A 22,347-nucleotide genomic window follows, 5' to 3' on the forward strand; every position below is an offset into this window, starting at 1 on the left:
GAGAAGTTTGTTTAGCAGAGAAATGTGGTAAACAAAGGAAATGTTGTCTTCGTGGTATGTTTAAGTTAAATTACATCCAAATGTGATTACATGACCATTTAATACAATTTCAGTATGTTGTGTTTCTCATAAGCATCACACCGTTGCACTATTGATCGTTATAATAATTAGGATGCCTCATTTGGATCTATTAGCTTTCATCATTGCATGTCCATGCATCTGACTATGGAGCTTACCCTCCCGTCCTGCTCCGTAGGCTCGGTGTGCATGCCTCTTGCAGCCAGTGTTTTATTATTCCTGACAGAGTTCAATGAACACATCTGGTCAGAGGATAAGAGGCGATGGAGGGATGTTGCCAAGAGGCAGAGAGGTGAGTGAGGAGCCAATGAAGAGGGGTTTGGGGAGGTGGAGGACGAGGGCCTACGACCATTCATCATAGCTGTCCCTCATGAGCAATGCCAGCTCTTTCAGGCAAGGGCCAGCTTTCCCCAGCCTTTGACCCAGAGAGAGGACCTAAACCATGACGCATAAGTTTAAGAAGCTCTGTCCTTTAGTGCTTTTGTTGATATTTTGTTTTAATCACCACTTTAGTTGGTCGTTAATCCTCCCAGGTGTTTGTGTGTGATAGTGATGAGTCATAAATAACAGGGCAGACAGATTTCTAAGCGTCAACAACAGCAAATGCAGAATTATGAGGATGTTGTTACAGAACCATAAAATGTTACTGGGAGGAGGAGATGCAGGCAGATGGTTGGGTTATCAAAGTGTATCTGAACACACTTTGTTTCACATTATCTTTTAGCAGTACGTTTCAGATTCTCTAAATTTCTTTAAACCACAATCCTGCATTCTTGTAAGTGATAACTGTAACTCATAAAAAAAGATTTTCCCCTAAGCCAGACTAGGTATTTTTTGTGCAAAAGCAGTAATCTGATTACTTCTTTTCAATAATTTGTGGCGTAAATGATGAGAATGTGTAGAAGGAGTTGGCTTTTTGAGGATACACAACATGACAGTAGCAAACCAAATACAGTGCAGGCAATGACTTTGTATTAAGCAACCTTAATGGATGTAAAATCTTGTCAAAACAAATCTTTTTAGACCAAAATGTCCAATATGCCAGAGAAAAAGAAACAAAGATAATCAACTTAATGAGCATGGGCTGAAAAATACACCCAACACTGATGTGTCAAAAACTGTAGTTCCTCAAGTGGTTGGCTCCAATAGCATGTTAAAATGCCTAACTTTATGTTTATTAAGATTTTTGATATAAGGGAGAAAAAACAATCAGACAACACAACAGCAAGGGCAAAAACACACAAATAAGGCAAAAGGTTACACTGCAGCAACAAAAACACTACTTCAACACTGGCAATAAACAGAAGTAAAACACTAGGGTGGTAGACTGAGTTATTTGCAATTGATCAAAGAAAACTTTGTTTTAATACATGATCTAAAAAAGGTTGCCACACATTACTAACTTACTAAGTTTGTCCTTTAATGTATACCTAATCCTCTCCATGTACAGTAGAGGAGTCAGTTCTGTTTGCCACATTTTGAATTGAGGTACACTGTCAGACTTCCAGAGAGTCAAGATCATTTTCTTAGCAATTACCATTCCGAACAAAACTGTAGTTTGTGCAGCAGGGCTGAGGTGTAAAAGGGAAGAGGAAGATCCAAACAATGCAGTTATTGGGTCCGGCTCTAATGTGCAATTGTACATATCAGAAAAACATTTAAAGATGTCCAGCCAATAGTTGTACAATTTGGGGCATGTCCAAAATAAGAAGAAAATGCCTAACTTTATAGCAGAAATAAGCATGTTTACAGCCTGATATTTGTTTGTTTGTTGTTGTTTTTTTTTTAAGTCTTAATATTCCTACAAATTTTGAAGCTATATTAAGGCTTAATGTTATGCAATACTCAGGAGTTAGTGAGGGTGAAAATGTTATGTGAATTCCAGGCACCAAACTGGAATTTTCAACTTTGTGTTGTTAGTAATTTGCAAAAAATAAAAATAAACCTTTCTAAGAAATCTGTGCACCAATTTTGGTCATTAGAGTCTCTCTTGCGCTCTCTCTTTAAAAATAAAAAATAAAATTCTATGTTACTTGCCCAGACCATCTGCCCCTTGCTAACCAAGCTTGCTAACATCTGCGTTAGCACTACACCTACTTGCTTAAAATGGTCATTTCTTGTAATTCACTTCATGGTGCTCATTTATACACAAACTTTAGATCTAATGTTATCTCTATTTCATGTTGTTCCTTATTAGCCGACATGCAGCCAGTTCTGCCTACATTTGATTTGTAAGCCTCCGTAGCTGTTTTTAAACAGCAAATACCGTCTAACTGTAGACACAGCCGGTCTACACTTTTTGTTCCTGTGCTTGGCAGAAAAAAATGCAATCAAGTCACTCAAAATAGAGATAAGTAACAAATCTAATGCATTATTTAATGTACATCCTATAACAATTAATTGAAAATAGGTTTTCACTAAGCAATGACAAATATTATTTAAACACCTTTCTTTTCTATTTTGACTGAGTCACCTGTAACACTGGTGCAATAATAATTATCCCCCCTATTTTTTGCCCATTAAGTGCAAAGCCCAAGAAGTTCCATACAAAGTTTTAAAAATGCTCATGTAAATTTGCCGGAGCCTGAGGCGATGTCTTCAAATAGCTTGTTTTGTTCAAAAAGTGCACATTTACATTGATCTAACGCAGAGAAAAGCAGGAAAGTTTCACTTCTGTGCAAGTGGAACCAGGGATTAGTGCATTCCAGCAGCCAAACATGTGCCAGTAGTAGTCAGAGAGGCTGGTTTTCCACATGTATTTGTGTCATAGTTCAATGTTAATCTGTCATGTAGTCTCCTTCTGAGTGATGGTATATTGGTGGGTTCACATTGGGCAGGGGGTCTCCTGCAGCTGCCACAGGGAGACACACACAAGCTGGTGGAGAGCCGGTGGAGACATTCGGCTCCAGTTCCTGCACCTTCAGGAGAGGCAGAAGGTCCAGGTTCACACCCCTACCCCCTGTCCCGCCAGGGAACACACAGGCGGGTCGGGCCCTTGGCCTTTTCCCTCCGTGTGGGGAAATGGGGGCGCTGAAGAGGCCGTGCTTCATCCATGAATCACATCATGATTGTCACTCAGGACAAGCCCCTCCACAGAGAGACACACACAAATGAGCATATGCACAAGTAATTAAAACCCAGTGCTTGACAAGATGCTGTAGAAACCTGTTAAAGTACCTGAAATGGTGTGCTTCACCAGGAGACGGATTACGTTGGGTTCTGCAAACTATTTTAGTTATTTCATCATTATCTTGTAATGTCAGAGAAGTTCGAACATTCCTATTATGGCTTTCCAGAGACCTATGTAATCATTTTGTCCCAACAACGGTCCTAACCACCAAAAAGTATTCTTATTCTGTTTTATTAGATGTTGTTGTTTTTGCCCTTACATTGTTTTATATTTATTAGTAGTTTTAGGACATCTTTGGTAAGTTAATTAACGTGCCTTGTAGATGGTCTGAGGAGCACTTTGATGTGGTCATATAGCTTTAAATTGGAAGATGAATTGTATACTCTAAAGAAACTGCGTTATCTTCTATTGCTCAGTCTTTAATCAACAAGCTGTTTCCAGTATGTTAAATAAACATCATTTAATACATAATGACAAAACATGTATGTATTTTAGAAGATTTTCCAAGAGAAAAACCCTCAAAAGTACAGAAGAACTTCTCAGTTTTTCCAACTTCAAATCAGTTTTATGAAAAATTATGAAAAATTCACTTTTAACTTTGCTGGCAAATTAATTACACTCACAAAATTTGCGTGCATCTCTAACTGTGCAAATTCAACCAGATAGCTGTTCCCACTGGAATATTAACATTATGTCAATATTTCATTTTTTGAATATCACAGTTGTCATCAATGCTCTTATACCACGACAGCACATCTAATTAGCCTAGCTTACATTTTAATTCCATGACTACAAACGCAAACTCAAATACTTTTTTCATACTAACTAACCAGAAGTTACTAAAACGATGTCAGACTCTCTTCTACTTTTGCACATACACACACACACACACATACACACACAAGGTGGATCACTGTGGGGGGTCTCCAGCTCTCTGTCCTGTCCTTAAACTCCCTGCTTCCTAATTTGGCCAATATGCAGGTAATATGTGGGGTCGCAACATCTCAATTATCACACCTCCTGTCAGCGACTCCCAATTCTCCACTCGCCACTACCTTCCCCTCCAACATGCCTCCAACCCCCACCCTCACCCCTCCCGCCGTCACTTTTATTGCTTCATTAGTATGCTCCACATGCTCCGCCGCACACCCACACTCCGCGAGCCTTCAAACCCTAACAACTTTTGGCACATCAGCACGTGATGAGGGGACGATGAGGGACTCTTTCTACTAAAAGCCCACCTGCCTGGCGCAGTGGACCATTTTTTATTTTTTCCGAGCGCACAGCCAACCTGGGGATGCAGAAAGTAAGGGAAACAGTTGCACAAATGAGTGTGAGGCTATTTCCAGGCATCACATCTGAAAAGTCATAGCAGATGAAATGATTGGACTAGAGGTATGGGCTTTATTTTAAGTTTTTTCAGTACTGGTGCCAATATAATGACTAAGTTTTGACTAAGTGCCATAGACTGAGAACATTTTTTTAAATTTGAATATTTAATTCTGTGTCATCATATAGCATCTATTCGACCAAACAAATGAAACTCAGTGTGGAATCAGATGGGGGTTTTTTTTTATAATCTTAGAGCTACTAATAAAATTAAAAGAACAGTGTTAAGGAAGGTGGATGATGTCTTTGCGCAGTCATCTATTGAAGAACTTTACCTGAGTAAAACAAGTAAAAGAAGTAAACAAGAATGAGACCAATCATCCAGTGTCCTCTTCCTATACTTGACAGTTTTGATGCCTGATGCTACAGACGTATTGGGAAAAAATACTGAAGTTGGATGCACCTGCCACAGTTCACACCATACATGGATCACTCATCCCTTCCCCGCTCCCTTGTGCACCTGCCCTCCTGCAGGGATGCCTGATTTCTGTGTAAAATACCTGTTGGGATGCATGCAAGCATGCTATATTTCCTGTCACAAACATCCATCCCACAGCTAAGCAGGTATGTCCAAGGTGTGCTTAGAAAGCATGCGCGCACATGCAGGTCGCGCGAATGTGTGTGCGTGCGTGAGTTGGGGGCCGCTCGGTGCTGAGAATAAGACCCCAGAAAATGCTCATTAGAGTTGACCTTGGCACTTGGAGCGAGTGTTTGATGGATCGGGTACAGGGCCAAACAAGCCCCTAGGGAGCCATGATCTTATCTCTTATTGTACACACACACCTCCCCCTCTGCTGACCCTACTCCACCCCTTCCCTGCTCACTCACACTCCTCTACTCTACACGCATCACAAGCAGAATAAATCTGTGTCTGACACTACAGGAAAAAAGAGAGAGAGAGAGAGAGAGAGAGAGAAAGAGGGAGGAGGGGATCGGTGGGAGGGGGGGGGGGGGCGCAAGAGGCCTTGCGGGAGTAAAGGAGAGAAAGAGAGGGAAGGCAATGCTTGAAGAAAGGTGGGGGGAGGGAGGGTGACAGGAGGAAAGAAAAAACACACAGAAGGCCGAGGAAAAACCAATAGCTCACTGAGGTGTCATTACCTACATAAGTCAGGTCTGTATGTGTGCTTTTAAAAAAATGAAAAAAAATGTCTGAGGCTCATGGCCTGTTAAAGGGAAACTGAAGAAATTGGCTGAGTGGGGGAGGAAGGAGGGAGAAAGGGGTGAGGATCAGTAGATGATGAGTCTGGGATGAAAGACGCGCCTCTCAGGTGTCTCTGTCTTCATGGTTTCTTCTCTTCCTCTTACTTGTCCTTCTTTTCAATAACACACACACACACATGCTCACACAGACAGGTAGACAAACACACACATTCACAGTCTTGCCACCGCAGCCCTCATGTCTACCCACTACGCTCCCAACCGGGGGGACACACCAAACACACAAAGAGACATGAGGCAACATCCACCTCCAGGATAGCAAAGTTTCTCCCCCACCACCCAGCATCCCCATATTCACAGGGGTGGCATCACAGGCTTGTGGGCTCTTTGTGTTCTCTTCTTCTGCTGCAGCGCTACGGGGAGAAAGTGACACTCTGAAGTCTTAATTGAGGTTTACCTGCTGTTTTTTTCCTCAGTGTTGTTGTGCGTTAAAGTGTGGTTAAACTTTATAATCAAGCCTACAGGGTTTACGGTGTGAAGCGCTGAAAGCAAGGAGCGTGTGATGACATTACAAACACAGTTGTTTACTGGGCTGCTAGCAGCTGCTGCAGCTAGCTCGCTCACCTGCACCTACAACAACAACAAAACTCTGCCACACTCTCACTGTCAGTCAACATCCCTCTAAACAAACCGCTGAGTGTTCCCAGAAAAGGAATTCGAGTAGAATGCAACTATTTACTGAATCTTTGGGAATGCTTGAATGGCTCCCTCTCTTTTCACTTTGCACTTGGTCCCCCCAATTGCTGTCTGTCAGTCTGTCTTTGCAAGATCTGGAAGGGACTGAGAGACTGATGTCTCAGCTCCTCCAGGATCCCACCAGGAACGCCTTTTGACAGTTGCAGGAGCAGCAGGATACAGCGCAAAGATGTTGCTGTAATTGCACCTGGTTGCGTCATGAAAAAGTAATAATTTGCTGTCAAGGTGTCAGCGTTCGGCAGGAGTTGATAAGGTATTGACTGCCTCCAGAGTGCTCACTCACTCACTCTCAGTCACACTCCTTTATAAAGTTGACTCCCAGAGAAAGAGGGAGACAGCCGAGGTTGGGGAACAGAGGAGAAAGAGAGAAGGAAGTAAAAGAGAAGGAGTGGGGTTAAAAGCAACAAAGAAGTGAAATGAGCAAAGCAAAAATAGGCTAAAGACAGTCAATGTGCACACTCCAAGCTCCGAGGCATTAATTGCACTCTGTTTGCCACTTCGCAAACCCCGTTCATTCATAATGCATGCACAGATTGCGTTAAATTATACATAAGCGATCAACAGGCTAAAGCGGCGTGGCGTGCTCTCCTGGTAAGTTGAATAATACACAATTACCACCTGGCTCACTCTTCCATTCACTTTGATTACCGTCACACGGGTCATAACTCACTGCTGAGTGACACTCACAGCCTAGAAAAGACAAAAAATAGAAGAAGAAAAGAAAAAAGAGAGACTTCTTGTTGTGAAAATGACCCTGCTGTTCTCTTGAACCTCAATCTTGAGAGAGAACACAAAACCTTGCAGGAAGTTTCCACCTCCACTAAAAGCAAATACACCCTTGTGTGGTGCCGAGCTGGGGTTGAGAACAATGTGATAATGGCTCCAATGGTATTTAGAGAGACTTGTGAATATGAAGTTTGGATGAAAAAAATATTTTAAAAATGTGGTGCTTTAGTTTTATAATAAAATTATATGCAGAAACTTTTTTCCTTTAAGAATATTCAAAATAGCATTTGAATCTTGAAGTGACCTAGAAAATGAACTTTTCGACATGTGGTTAAGATTCAAGATTAATTTTATTGTCATTCAGCACTACCTCAAGGATGCAATGCAGAATGATATGATGTTGCACGAGCACGAGCATAAAAACATATAAAAGAAATCTCAGTACAAAGATTAAAAAGAGGCATGTGGAATAAATAAATAAATAAATACAGAAGCAATGGTACAAATTTAAAAACACAAATAAAAAAAGATTTAATTGTTGCACATAAGAAATGCTGATTGCACTGAAATTTTTGTTGACTGATTTGTGATGTGTAATAACCTACAGAATAGGATCTGTTTCTGTGCTGTTCAACAGTCTGATGGAGATTGGAAAGAAGTTTCCACGGATCCGCACCGATCTGCACCTCTCGCTACAGTAACGTCAGCGGTTATGCTCTAAATTGATGTATTTTAATCTAAACCATCATCTTTCTCAAATTCTATCCAAGTAGCTTTGCTACCTAACCAAACTATGAGTGAAAACATAAGTAAACACTGAGTAAAATAAAATTTGGGGTTTGGCTCCAATCTCACCACTGCCACCACCACAACATGGATTTTTCATGGAAACCCTTCTGTCCATTTTTACTAAAGCTCTCTGTTTAGATGATAATGAACAACCATAATAATCACTTAGTTTGAAGACTAATATGCATATTTTATTGGTACATTTACTGGGTGCTGCAACACATTTGGTTTATTACCAGCTCACTATCAGGCACCATTGACTCAAACATGATTATATAACAATTATAGGTAGAGGGAACAGGAGAAGCAGCTATTCATATGTTGGTTCTGATAAATGATCTTTAAAAAAAACAAACAAAAAAAAAGATACCCAAACCAGGTTATTGAATAGCTAGAAGATATTTTTGGGCAGCACTTAAGCCATTGAAAATCAAGTTGTCCATGGGGTACAGCCAAACTGACACATTTGGTTTTTAATCATGTAACTTTTACTATTTTTACACCTCACAACTCTGCCACTTTTAGAAGCCCAGAAACTGTGATTGCTGGAAATGTTATTGACCACGTTTTGTTTAAAAAAAACTGCAGGTTTGTTTGAGTCTGGACGGCCAAAAATGCAATCTGCTGGAAACAGTGATATAGAATCACTGATTTACTAAAGTTCAGTTGAAACATTTCAGGTAGACTTACACACCTTTTGCATCAGTACTCTTCTAATTACCACTGCTTCCTCTGGTGATGGATAATGCTTCTGTTTCTGCTGTAATATGTTGCTATATTTGCTTTGCAATGACTCACACGATTTCCAGTCAGTTAGTTTCAGTAATAATTCGACCTCATGGTTGGCCCAAGCATGAAAACATGTAAGTGTGGATATACCCTTAAACAGCTATTCCCAAAAAAGACAAATTGATGAATTTGCTCTTCTCTTCTGCACTTAAAGCTGCTGGATACATCAAACGTCTAAAGCAGGGGTGGGCAACTCCAGGCCTCGAGGGCCGGTGTCCCTGCAGGTTATAGATGTGTCCTTGAACCAACACAGCTGATTTAAATGGCTAAATTAGCTCCTCAACATGTCCTGAAGTTCTCCAGAGGCCTGGTAACGAACTAATCATGTAATTCAGGTGTGTTGACCCAAGGTGAGATCTAAAACCTGCAGGACACTGGCCCCCGAGGCCTGGAATTGCCCACCCCTGGTCTAAAGATTGGAAAGAGAAGGAAAAAAAACACTGAGCTTTTCTCTGATTAAAAAATCTTGTCATAAATTTGAATTACAAATTGCAGAACATCTGCATTTGGGGGAAAAAAAGTTGCCACTGGCACAGGTTTTTCTCAACTTTACTTGGTGATGGAAAACTGTGGTTTTCAGCAGAGGCAGAAAAGGGGAAAAACTGAACAGCAAGGAGGAAATCGCTTAATTGATAAGCTGAACCGCTAATCCGAACACTCTCGCACTGAATGTCTAGACACTGGCATCCTATGCTGCAGTATTTCAAGACAAATCACTTGTCATCACTAGCCACCCACTGGAAGTGAGAGTAATTTTCACTATGAGAAAGACAGAGGATTTTACTGTTGTTAGAGCTATAAAAAATATAACTACCTTGTGCTTTTCTCTTTTTTTTGTGGTTCAGAAATTAGCCAATTACACTTCTTTAATGGTAGGCTGAAATAAGTATGACTCTCATATTCAGTGATCTCTAAATATATATTTACTGTTGTGCAGTTTAGCTACAAATGGTAATCAGTCAGTGAGGCTGATGACCAGAGTCAGCCACAAAAACTACAGATGCTCGACAACAGTAGGCAAGCGACTGTTGGCTCAGCATGTCAGGGACACTCCAAAAGCATTCATTAACAGGTGCTGGCATGCTGGCTACTACGGGGATCAAACCTGCAGGCTTCATTTACAGGACTGTCTATTTCTCTTCCACCCAGCTGCTCTCTGATCTATGACCTACTGCTCCATCTTTGATCAGGGACAGGCCTTCTGAAGTGGGATGATGCCCTGGGCTCGAGGTTTAATATTGAACTTCCCTCCATTTCTCTCCTCTTTGTATAGTCCCAGTCATTTCATCGTCATAGGTAGATGAAAGACAGATTGCTCATGCATGTTTGACAGCTAAAGCATCCACATGTGTGAGGAGAATAACATCTGCTTCGGTCTCTGCTGCTTGCTTTTTCGAATGAGGCTTAGCGTTAAGGAGGAATGCCCTCTCCTTCAAAGCTGGGCTGACGTAAGATAAAAGCTCTCACTAAGAGTAAAGAGAATCAATGCAGCAATGAAGTAGTTATCTGTCCTCATTGTCACTTAATGAACCGTCAATGGAGCAGCTTGGACCAGCTTATAGACTTCTCATTGTTGCACAGGGGCTCCCAGGGTTGATAGATTCAACGTTAAGGGTCAGGATTTGTGGAGCTGGAGGCACAATCCTTCGGCTATTTCCCAGAGATCTAAAAGCTGGTTAATCAGCTCCCCCCTTCATGATCTCCCTGGCTGTTCATCTTCCCATGGACGAATTCTATCATTCTTTTTACCGCTAGCCTCTGCGTGCTTTCTGTGCTTTTCTTCTGCTGTGTTTGTGTTTGGGATTTGCCCAAGTGGCCCCCAGATCAGTTGACCTGACCCCTGCTTGGCGGAGAATGGTTCAGGTCTTAGTCGAAGCCTCTCTTACATTTTAATCAGAGCCCTCTGGTTTTTCCACTGCCACACACGCAGAAACATAGAGAACTTTTTTTTTCTTTTTTTTTACTCAGTTAAATTATCAGCATGATAGTTGCTGTGCTCCTTCTCTTTAACCTGTACTTTTAAACTGTGGTGATGATGAACTAATCTCTCGCAGTGCCTCCTGTAATTAAGCTTGCTGTCTTTATTTCTCTTGGATCACCTTGCATTAAAAATTTCCCCCTGGATATCAAGTCCCCCCCGTCCCCTCCCTCCTCCCCGTCTCACTAGCATCTCCCCCCTTCCTGTGCTGTTTGTCAGCTGAAGTGATTGCCTCCCTCTTCCACCCCCTCAGTGGCATTTAGCTATTCTCATTTGCATGTACATGCCCTCGCTGTGCGGCCCGTGGGCTGGCGAGATTGATCAACAATGCCACGCCGTGTTTTATTACACGTCAGTCGGAAAGATGGGTACTGCACGCCGCGTGAAAGCATGCAAACGTGCATCTTGGTGGGTAAGCATGTTGTGTCGGTCGTGATGCTTGCAAATAAAAACACGCACATAGCTCGTATGTCACTTCAAGATTGTGACAAACGTATACATACGCACACAAGGCACACTTGAGACCTGGTTAAAAGGTATTGAAAACACACACATCATCTTGGACCCTGTGGGAGTTGATGCAACTGAACATGTATATTCTTGCTCGGTGAAGCCTGTGTTTACGGCTGTACTTTAGCGTAGCCTAAGCTTTCATCTCCTCATATTGCATACTGAGCTGACAGATATTAATATGCAAAATAGGAGGATGCTGAACAAAATGCTGATAATTAAGCGAAGATGTTCTGGGTAGAATCGCGCTTAAGAGTGTGCATGTGGGACCCAGCACATGGTAAGCCATATGCCTCTGCGCAGTTAGTGCTATCCTTTGGGGTAGAGGGGGTTGGGGCCTGTTTCCACAAAGGCACAGTACAAACGGCGCATGGGAGACATGAACTGTATCCTTATCGTGCTTTTATAGAGTCATCACAGAAGAAAGATGCTCATCTAGGAATACAATGATGCTTTATGTGAGACCGGCACAAAGGTCAAAGGTCACTAGGATCTCCTCACTCTGACATCACTGGTGTGACCTTATGAAAACCGGTGCCTGCGTTTTATCTCATAAAAGCGCATCTCTCCTATCTCAGGTTGGCTTCCTTACCCAGCAGCTCCTTCTTCCTTCCCATCCCCTGGCTGATCTTGCCTTCCCTCCCCAGAGGGAGTGAGGGAAGTAGGGAGGATTTTCATGCTGCCGGGGGCGACAGGCTCTCTGTGCCATCCACTTACACAAACGGCAGGATCAGCGCTCCACACAAGAATAATTAGAAGATAATGGGTAGTAATGCAGCCCGATCTGTCCCGATTATCTCCTGGCACCAACCGGCACAGCGCCATCTGGTGCCAGATCTCGGGGCAGCGGCTGCTCTGCCACATGAAAAGAAGGTGGGCTTAGGCTTAATCTCACACCCCATTCTGTTATTGACTGTCTGTGTGGTGCTGTATTCAAAAGTGAGCGTGTGTGAGAGTGTGTGAGAGTGTGTGAGAGTGTGTGCGCATGTATGCGCATGTGTGCCAGTCTCTGTCTGCTCCTCTGAGCTGGTTGATATATATCACAGAGAAAAAGTGAGGTTGCATTTATATTACATGCATAGGTGACAGGCGGTGTTGCTGAGTGTCTTGGTGATCGACAGTAAAGCAGAGTGTTGTTGAGAGCCCGGTGTGAGTTTCTGCAGTGCTGTTACATGGACAAGTGTCTGTCACACTGGGCTCTCTTTCTCAGCTTAACTCCCACCCTGCGTCTTCTTAACCAGCCTCTCTCCCACAGCTCTGGGCCAATTCAATATGACAGTCCATTGTATGGCCAGTGTGGCCTGAGGTTTAGCACGTTAAGGCGTCTTTGTGCTTTGTGTTTACAGACGCTTTATGTGCCCGGCAGAATTCAAAAGCCCCTCGCACACCCCGCACCTTTACACAAACCAAACGGTCTAATTCCCATAATACCCCTGCTATTATCTGTTAGCCTGAGCAGAGGCACGTTGCTTTATCAAATCACCCTATCACGTACGTCCAAGCCAGCCGGTGCCATTTAGGAGAAGTTCTGGTTTTGCACTTTAAGGGAGGGAAAGTCCTAAAAGTGTCTCATTGTGTTACTCACCTGAGAGCAGTCATTTTTTTTATTATTATTTGGGAAAAAAAATGCCAAACACTCACTCATTTCTGCCTGTGAGAAGTGGCTTTTGCTTCTCCCAGTGTGACATCACTGTAAATTTAAAGACAGTTGGCAAAATAAAATCAGTATTTTATGTAATTTTCTCACACTGTATGGAGTATTTGCAGTCTAGAAATGTACACTTGATTTTGTGCTCATATTATTTTATTTGAAAAGTACATTAATTTAACGGCTACATCACGTTTTCTGCCCGAGGTTATTTCCTGTTATAAGAGAGGTTTTCCTTCTCTCTGTCTCCAAGTGCTTGATCATAGGAAGTCATCTGATTGTTGGGGTTTTCTCTGCATTACTGTAAAGTCTTCATGTTAGAATAAAACAGGCAAGTGTTCTTCTGATTAGGCGCTATATAAAGAAAATTTAATTTAATCACACTAAATAAATTGAGTACAGTCCATTTAATATTTCACAATACATAAGAAAAATAAATTATTATTTTAGGAATTAGCTCTTGGTTGAATGTTCTTAGCAGTATCCAGTGGCAAAGATTAAATGATTGCATAACTCACTCTTGCAGCCGGCGGTTCCCCTTACAGCTGCTTTTCTTATATTATTTGTTTATTGCCCTCGTCCTCTATCAGACAAACAATATCTGAACGGACCATGATGTTTAAATTAAGTAAAGGTCCTGGGAACTGAACCTGGAACCAGTTGGTATGCACCCTAGCCACTTGGCTTTCATCATCTATACAAAATACACTCCCCCCAAAAGTTGCAAGCTCTGGTAGATTTCTGGCAGAAAGCAAAAACACATCTGTTTTTTGCGTTCTGACTAATATACATAGACTCTGCATAAAAGAGAGACATAGCCACTGCAATGACACCCACTGATTGAAGTCCAGTCTTGGGTCATTTTCTCCAAGAAATTTAATATAGTAGTACAGGCCCATACTCATGCCCTGCTCTGCTATATGAATATCACTTTATTCTGTTGGTAGGTGGTTGCTAATCAATAGGATGAGATCATAATATCAAATAAAGATAATAACATAATATTACAATTTTTGGGACATAAATTGCACTGCTGTCATTAAAATGAAATGATTGTTTTATAAAGTGTTACAGGTGTATAAACATTACAAATGAGGTCAAGGTCAAGGTAACTTTATTTATACCCATAGGCAAGGTAAAGTTGCTTTACAGAAAAAATGATAGCATTTGGCATCCCTTCAAAAACACACATACATAATAAAGATATAAACCTCCCTGTAGCACATATATAGTAATTTAATATTTCGAATCAAAAACAGTTCTTATTTAATTCAGTGACAGCAACGGGGACAAAGCTATTTTTATAACGCTTACACCAGCTGAAATTCACCCCTTAGCGGATGGAAACCATTTTTAAGGATTGATAAAGCCATCCTCTGTACCTGCTTGGAGTACAGGGAGGCTAAACAAGACTGTGGCTCACCTATCAGATGACTGGACCATCTCACTATCTGATTTAGAGAGTTTTTCTCTGTGACAGAGGTCTGACCAAACCATGCCACCAAACAAAAGGATAAAACAGACTCAATAACAGAACGATAAAACAAAGTTAAAAATTTTTTGGTCAATGTGGAAATGAGCAAGTTTCCTAAGGCAATAAAGGTGCTGGTGACCCTTTTTACAAACTGATTTGCAATTTTGATCAAAGTCGTTTTAACCTGTTGGTAGGTGGTTGCTAGGCAAGATGTCATAGCATGTGCTGGCAAAGATGTACCGGTGTGCCAAGTTTAGCTGCTCAACTCCTGATCGTGTTGGAGGAGTTTGTGGACATACAGACAGGTTTTATGCATTATAGTAAGATTTGGACTTCTTTTAAAAACCAGAGGAGTCGCCCCCTGCTGTTTATTAGAAAGATTGCAGCTTTAAGCCTTCATTGGCTTCACTAATATATAAGTATTATTTTAATAATTTGTGTCATTAAACATGAACTTGTCAAAATGTAAACATTAAGAATTATGTCATTTATCTTTAGATAGATACACACATTTAGTGCTGCATGGTGTGCATATTTGGGGACAGATGTACTCCTATAATGTAACATCAATAAAACAGTTTTCTTGATCCACACTAGGAATGCATAGAGACTATACTGGAGTCTGTCATTTTTCCAAGTCAGTATCTTTGACCAGCAGGTCACTGTGCAACCCCTAAAAGACAGAATGAAGAGGTTGCATGTCAGGAGTTACCATGTCGCCCTTTAAATTGCCTTGATAGACCACAGTCACATGCAATTTGGTACAGTTCGGTAGATCATAGTTTAACCCCACCTGGTGCCAGTTCATATGACTTTCTTTTCCTTCCTCCGTCCCACTAATTTGCTCTCCATACACAATCTTTGCTGTTTATTGAGATGCTAACTCTCTTTATGAGCACCTAATCCCGGGGCAGGGAGGATAATTTATGAAGCATTTACATGAAGAAGCCCAGCTAATTGGAAGCATGTGTCTGCGTAAGCCTCACCACTGAAGAGGCACACTGCAGATGAGCAGGCTAGGATTCTCATCGCCTGTAACATAAAATAGTAATGATCGCTACACCTCAAAATAAAGAAATTCTCCATGACTCTACAAGCCAGTGAAGTGCACACTTAGTGGTGCCATATGTCAAGGAGGCCAAGCTATTGGTAGAGAGTCCGGGAAGCTGTCTTTTGTTTGCCTGGACACGAACGGAGGCAGTGTTCTTCTCAGGCTAACTGCCCCATCAACAGAGAAATGAGCCGTCGGAGAGGTACTCAACGCCTCTCTTAAGGCTTGACCCACAGTCTGCCACGTCCAGGTTGAGGTCAAAGGTCAGGTAGGTCAGTCTTTGCCAGCCAGCCAAGAGGGTACTGGCCATTTTGATGTCAGATGACACCCTCCACTCTTCATTTGCTGCACCCCAGCTTCCGTGGCCCTATTCTCTCCAAACCGAGCCTCCCTCGGAACACCCCCATCCTCATTTACATCAGGTCGTTTGTTATGACTTTATGATTATATATGGGGCTTTGTCTGGCTGTGCATGTACCTTCACCACTCCCAGCTGGTCCCCATTAATAACAGGGCCCCGGTGTAGACAGAGCCGGAGAGACGGAGGAGCTTGTTAGCGTCATAACCGAGCGCAGAGGCTCAGCATGTGAGAGTGGAAGGGCCGACAGGACAGGAGGGAGATGTACAGTACACACATATACACACAAACACACACACACAGAGTCACCTGGAGTATCTTTTTACACTCCAACAACAAATTTGAAGTACATGACATGATGTCCGGCATTTGTCCTAGCAATTGCACAAAGCCATCATGACGTATTTCTGTGGAGCTATATGTGTAAATGTGTCAGTCTGCTTGTGTCTGTGTTTGTGTGTGTTTGTGGGCAACTGGGCATGTGTTGGGGTGAAATCATAATGAGGCTGACTGGACGAAGTGGGCTGCCATGCAGACGGGCTCCATTGTGGGTCCCAAACGGCGGCAGAAGCCCCTAAAATCTGCGTCCCTGATCTACGCTCCAGGAGTCGGTGGGGAATAAAGGCGTGGAAATAGGATTTATTTAGCACGCCTCATCAAAAGGGAATTAGCAGGGTTTGGGGAGGGAAGACGGGGCTCTGTTTAGAGCTAGGATGAATGGCAGGATCATCTCTGTAATCCTGGCCACCCCCCCACTCCTCCTCCTCTCCTCATGCACCCAGGAAAAAGAAGAGAATCACCCACATTAGCTCTGAAACTGCCTTCTGTACCCTCATTCTGAACCTCAAACCAGCGATCCAAAAAGAAAAAACAGTTTGTAAGATCTTGGCAGGTGAGGTTAAACCACAACACCTGGATCCTTTCTTCCTTTTTTCCCACCCATCCCTATTTTCTAATTCCTCCTCTCCCTTCAAAACATGGCCGCGAAGCTGTCAGACGTGATGATAGTGAGGCTGACGGCACAGAGCTGGCGCACCAACATGCAACAAACAACGAGTGAGCATGTAAACTAAAGCAAACAAAGCCCCTCTCCGCTCCTCCAAAGGCAGGATCCCTCCCACCTGCCACCCTGCGCCGCTGATGAAACATACAGTAACAGAGAACAGCCATTAAATGGGCGAGCAGTAAAATCGGGTTGTACAATTTGAGGGGGGCTTGTTGTGGCACATCCCGCTCCCAGTCACTCGCACACACATGCACACACAATCTTGTTCATTATTATCCCTGCTCGTGTTTGTGTTTTCCGACTCCTCTTCTGCCTGAGACATGGCGGCATGAGGGGGATTTGATACCTGGGAAAAGGTGACAGGCTAAAGGGTGCTTGACTGGCAAATCTCTGTCAATGAGGCAATAAACTCAAGTTTTGCTCAAGTTCCAGACAAATCTCATCGACATTCCTCTCAGTGTTTATATAATCAGATTTGCAGGCGGGGGTATCAATAATTGACAGGGAGCTCAGTTTCCTGCAGTTGGGCAAAATAAGGTGTAACCATCCATTTTTAAAATGTCACAGAACAAAAAAAAAAAAAGAAAGTGTTGTTTTTATTTCTGATGAGCTGCAAATGCCTCCTGGTCAATGTCTTAATTTCTCCCTTTAAAAAACTACTAAGCCACCAAAGCTTAAATGAGGCTAAAGTCCACACATTTAGACAAATGAAGTTTTAATTGTGCTAAAATATGCAACAGTATTAATCTACATTTTCTGCTCCCAAGGGCTCATCTCAATCCCTTGCCGCTTCTACCTCCTCCACCTCCTCTTCGTCTCAGCAGCGGGGCTGATATAATGGGCTTGGCCAGAATAAGCAATGCTACTGTGCCCATATATATCTCATCGCCTGGGTAATTCCAGCTCAGTTTATGTGTTCTTGAAGCTGCGACGGAGCCCCGGCAGACCCATAGTTCCTGTATGTAACACCCAGGAGAATCTGCCCCCTGCACAGGTACAGGCCTGTGAGAAACAAACACCATCAGTAACCTGTCTGCTGTACACAAGGCTGCTGGGCCCACCTACACCCCTCTTCCTCCTCCTCCTCCAATCCATCCGTCCTCTCTTTTCGCTTCTCCCTCCATCTCCGCACTCCACAACCTAATCATTGCCGGCCCCCATTCCCATGATTTATCGCTCGGCACGCTGCTGAGAACCAATAGATCAGGCTTGCAGCAGGGAGCCCTGGAGGCAGAGAGGGACAGGGGATGGGGATGGTTGGTGGCAGGGGGGCCGGATGGAAGTGGAGGGGACCTGGAGAAAAACCCACCTAAGATGAAGTGCTCTGTGACGCCGAGGAACATCACATCTCACAGTTGGCGTCCTTTGGTTCCTATAAGCACATTTCTCTTTCTTTCCTTCACTCCATCTCTGTGCAGCCCTCTCTCCACTATCCTCCTCTGTGTCGGTGTTATTCTCATTTTTTTTCTTTATGGATAGCCCCCCTTCCTTGTTAGAGCCCTCGCTGTTACTCCATAAGGAGCACATGGATAATTTCCACAATTAGCTTGGATCAGCGGCCTGTGCTCAGTGATCACTGATATGGAATAGGGCCATGGCCAAGACTGTAGTGCAAATGTTCTCCCCGAGCCCAGCCCGCCTGTGAAATAGCCAAAGAAAACCCCTGAAGTTCTCAGAAAAGACATGACCTCAGTGTTCACAATGGCAACCGTTTAACATGAAACCACACAATTGTGGTGTGTGACCGCTGGATATGACACAAGCTCACCAAAGACCTACAAGACGCCTATGTGTTCATCCTTTCCTAATCCTGTCATGCACTTGTTTTCGGTTGGCCATATGTCATTTTACTTGTGTAGTAACAGAAATGAATTTTATCTAGAATGTTCTAGATAAAATGTATCTAGAATATTTATTCATAATTTAGATAGCAGCGTGGAAATGGTCCTAGTGGAAGAGAATGGATGGATGCACAATCTTTGTGATATATGATCACATTTTTATTAGCTGTCAATCCTCCTCATTTTACCAAAGTGAAAAATATATTATAACTGATGAAAAATGTGAAAATGTATGGTTGTATGTTTGACATCGTTGGTGTGAAATTTATGTAAAGTAGTGCTCATCACAGACTCTTAAATTGTTTCAATTTTATTTGATCAAAAATCCAATTTTTTTTTTTATCAAACTAAAGCGAGAGCATTAACAAAAGCTAATTTTTTTCAGTGATTACAGCTGGTATAAAAGTTAAATATATGACTATAATCATTATTTTTCTTGATCAGTGAGTTTTATGAGTTTTTGATTATCCCAAGAAATAAGTAAAATACATCAAATTTATTGTTTACTATCCGTTTATCTAGTTACAAAGTTTTGTGGTTTACATCCATTAGTGTTTTTTCAAAAGTGTAAACCAAACTCCTTCATCCTCAGGAAGCAGAAGAAATCCTCACTTTTAAAAGTCACGCAGGTACATGAAACACTTGACCTACTGGCCACCTGGTGTCTGCGTCCACAGCAGACACATGGTGTTGGTCCTTAGAGAGCACACTTCATTACAAACATGGATTGGATTATGTCTTCCAAAACAGACTGACCGTGTCCAATCACTCTACTGCGTCTTTGAATGAAGAATATTCACCTTATGTCTGGACTGGTGGATCGGGAACGCTGACACGCACACACATGCTCAGAGACCGGCCCTCCTGGGGACTGCTACATGGGGCTGATGGTGGAACAGCGGGGCATGAAAAGAAGCAAAGGTGTGTGTGTGGGGGGGGGGAAGAAAGAGAAATGTCTTTTAAATGACATTACCATTGTGAGCTGGAGCAGGACGATGGCACTTTGCAAAACTGCTAACAATGAGCGTGGTAGAAATCCCTTATCCTACAGGGGCCTGGCAGCATGCTCACCATTACCATAGTCATTTAAATACAGTAATCTCATTTTCTGCCTCAGCCGAGAGGGCATGCTAAATTTCCCAGTGTGAAAGGAGGAGGGAGGGGAATGCACAGCGTTCAGGGCCAGCAGGATTAGTGACTTTTCCCAATTTGTGTGTGTGTGTGTGTCTGAGTTTATGAGCTTGCAGCAGAAACACACTGCAAGAAAACAAAAAACACAGTGTTTTCTAACCCTTAAACTCTGATTCTCCTGTATTTGAACTTAGACCACCGTTTTGTGGTTGAGTCAAAAAGTCAGGCTTCAGACTACTTGAAATACTCTGTTTTAACAGTTTTCTTTAATCTGGGCTCCCTGTGATGTCAAAGAGAGTGGACATCTCTAACGAACACAGAAGCCCCACCCATCTGTTTGCAGGGGGCAAGCAAAACACAGAATTTGGTATAAAAATGTATAAGTATAAAAAAAGTATAAGTGGAAGTATAAAAAATAAGAATAAGAGTTCCCCAGTTCCCAACAGATGAACTTAAAGACTGCACGAAGACCCAGTATACCATTAACAAAGACTGTCTGTCCAGTAATGCCAATGGATCCAAGTTCTGTGTGATGCCAGTGAGTTGAATGAAAAAAATTGCACTATTTGACACCACAAAAATGAGACTGTATTGAATGACTTAATCAAAAAAGATGTTACACAGGTCAAGAAACACATGAAGTCGGATTTTCTTTTATTAGTGGCGGACAAACTAATGAGAATGAGATTCAGTTTGTCCAAATTATCTTTTAAAACATGTTTTTGTTTCAAGAATTTAAAAAAAAAAACTAAACTAGCAATTTGTTTGATTAATTCCTAGTCTAATAAAGTGCAAAGATTTATGATTAGAACCCTGACTAAAATTTCCCTGACTAAAATTTAAAAGTCCAAAAATATTTAATTTACACTGTAAGAAAATTTGCTTCTTTTCCCCCCCAATTAAAGGGTCATTTAATCAATTCAGAATTAAACATCTAAACAGATGCATTGTTTTAACTTTGAACACCTAATATGATGCCATCTCAGGTAAAGTTGCATACGCCATTAATTATCAATCCATCAATCAGTTTCCAACTATGGTTGTGTGGGTTTGGGTTTAGAGCTTACCCCCGCTGACAGTCCTAACCCAGAGGGAAAAATCATCTGCACCTGTGGTCAAATTCAATTCACCAGATAACTTAATGCGAATGAGATAATAGAACTAACGGCATCATGTCTTTGAAAAATGTCAGTCAGATTTTTAAGTATCTAGTCTTTAATTCCAAAGCAAAAGAATACATCTAAGGCTAGAAAGAGCCTTCGTGAGGCATAATACGAATCTGAAATAATGAAAATCAAGTATCTTTTTAACTTTTAAGACTCACTGACGGTAAGTATGCATGTAACAAGCCCGGACATCTTTTGCAGTGCAAAGCGTGCCTTTCAGGAGGAGAGGTGAAGTGTGTGAGTGTGTGTTTTTGTGTGTAGGGGTGGGGGTGTTGGTAGGGGCTGCTGCAGCAGCTTTGGGGATATCATATCAGATCGAACAACAAAAGAGGAGCTAGGGAGAGAAAGCTGTTTCCACACAACCTGTTTTCATTCTTCTCCGCTTCCGGTCCAGTGGAACAGTTGATGAAGTTTAAATGAAGCAGAATTAGGAGATCAAGCAGACACAGGAACCAGTGTCGATGGTATCTGCGAGCTCCACCTGCCTTCCCTGCACCCAGGAGAATCGAGCCACGGACAACTGACCTGGATGAAATTGAGAGAAAGAGAGCCGTGGTGGAAGGAAAAAGAAGGGCGAGGAGGAGCAGGAGGGGTGGGGGGAGTCGAGCGGGGCGGAGCAGAGAGAGATAAGGGGATGAAGTATCTCCTAAATGTGATAATCTCCAATCACCTCTAACATCAGTTCTGTCAAGGCCCGGGTTAATGAGCTCACACCCGATCAAGCGTTATGCACCACCGCCCCCACCATCCTCTGATTCTCCCTTTCTCTCCCTCGCAGTTGCTCTCATCATCATTGTTGTTCTTTTGATTTAATCCCTCTTACTTCAGCTGATTTGAGCAAGAGGAGAAAGAGGGATGGAGGGAAGGGAAAAGCCTATTACCCAAGCTCCTCTGCTCTCAACTATCTAAATGCTAACGATGTGAGGGGGCGAGAGAGAGGAGGGAGGGAGGGAGTGTAGGAAAATGATGATAGGAGGAAGACACCGAGGGGAAATGGAAACGAGAGTGCGGACGTGTTGGCAGGAGAGGACAAGACGCAGCAGAGGGGGGCTAATCTGCTGTAGTACTGGGTCTCCGGGATCAGTTTGGTTATTTTGAAAGCAGGTTAGTTGAGGAGAGAGACCAGTGTCCTGTGTCCTGACCTTTCATCTCTGGGGTCAAACCACCTGTTCTCGGCTGTTTACTTTCACTCGAGCAGTTTTGACACAGCAACACTAAGAATCTCCCGCCGTGTCTGTGCTCATTTTTACCTGCTTTCACTTTTCTATTGATTAAAACACCAGGGCAGCACGTGTGCGTGCCGCACTGAATCACATCTTATATGTGTCTGATTCGCTTTGGCTGGTGTAGTTGGTTGGAAAACACTGGG

Source organism: Perissodus microlepis, chromosome 7 (assembly GCF_051167445.1).
Source record: "Perissodus microlepis isolate ML-2025 ecotype Zambia chromosome 7, ASM5116744v1, whole genome shotgun sequence".
NCBI classification, from domain to species: Eukaryota; Metazoa; Chordata; class Actinopteri; order Cichliformes; family Cichlidae; genus Perissodus; species Perissodus microlepis.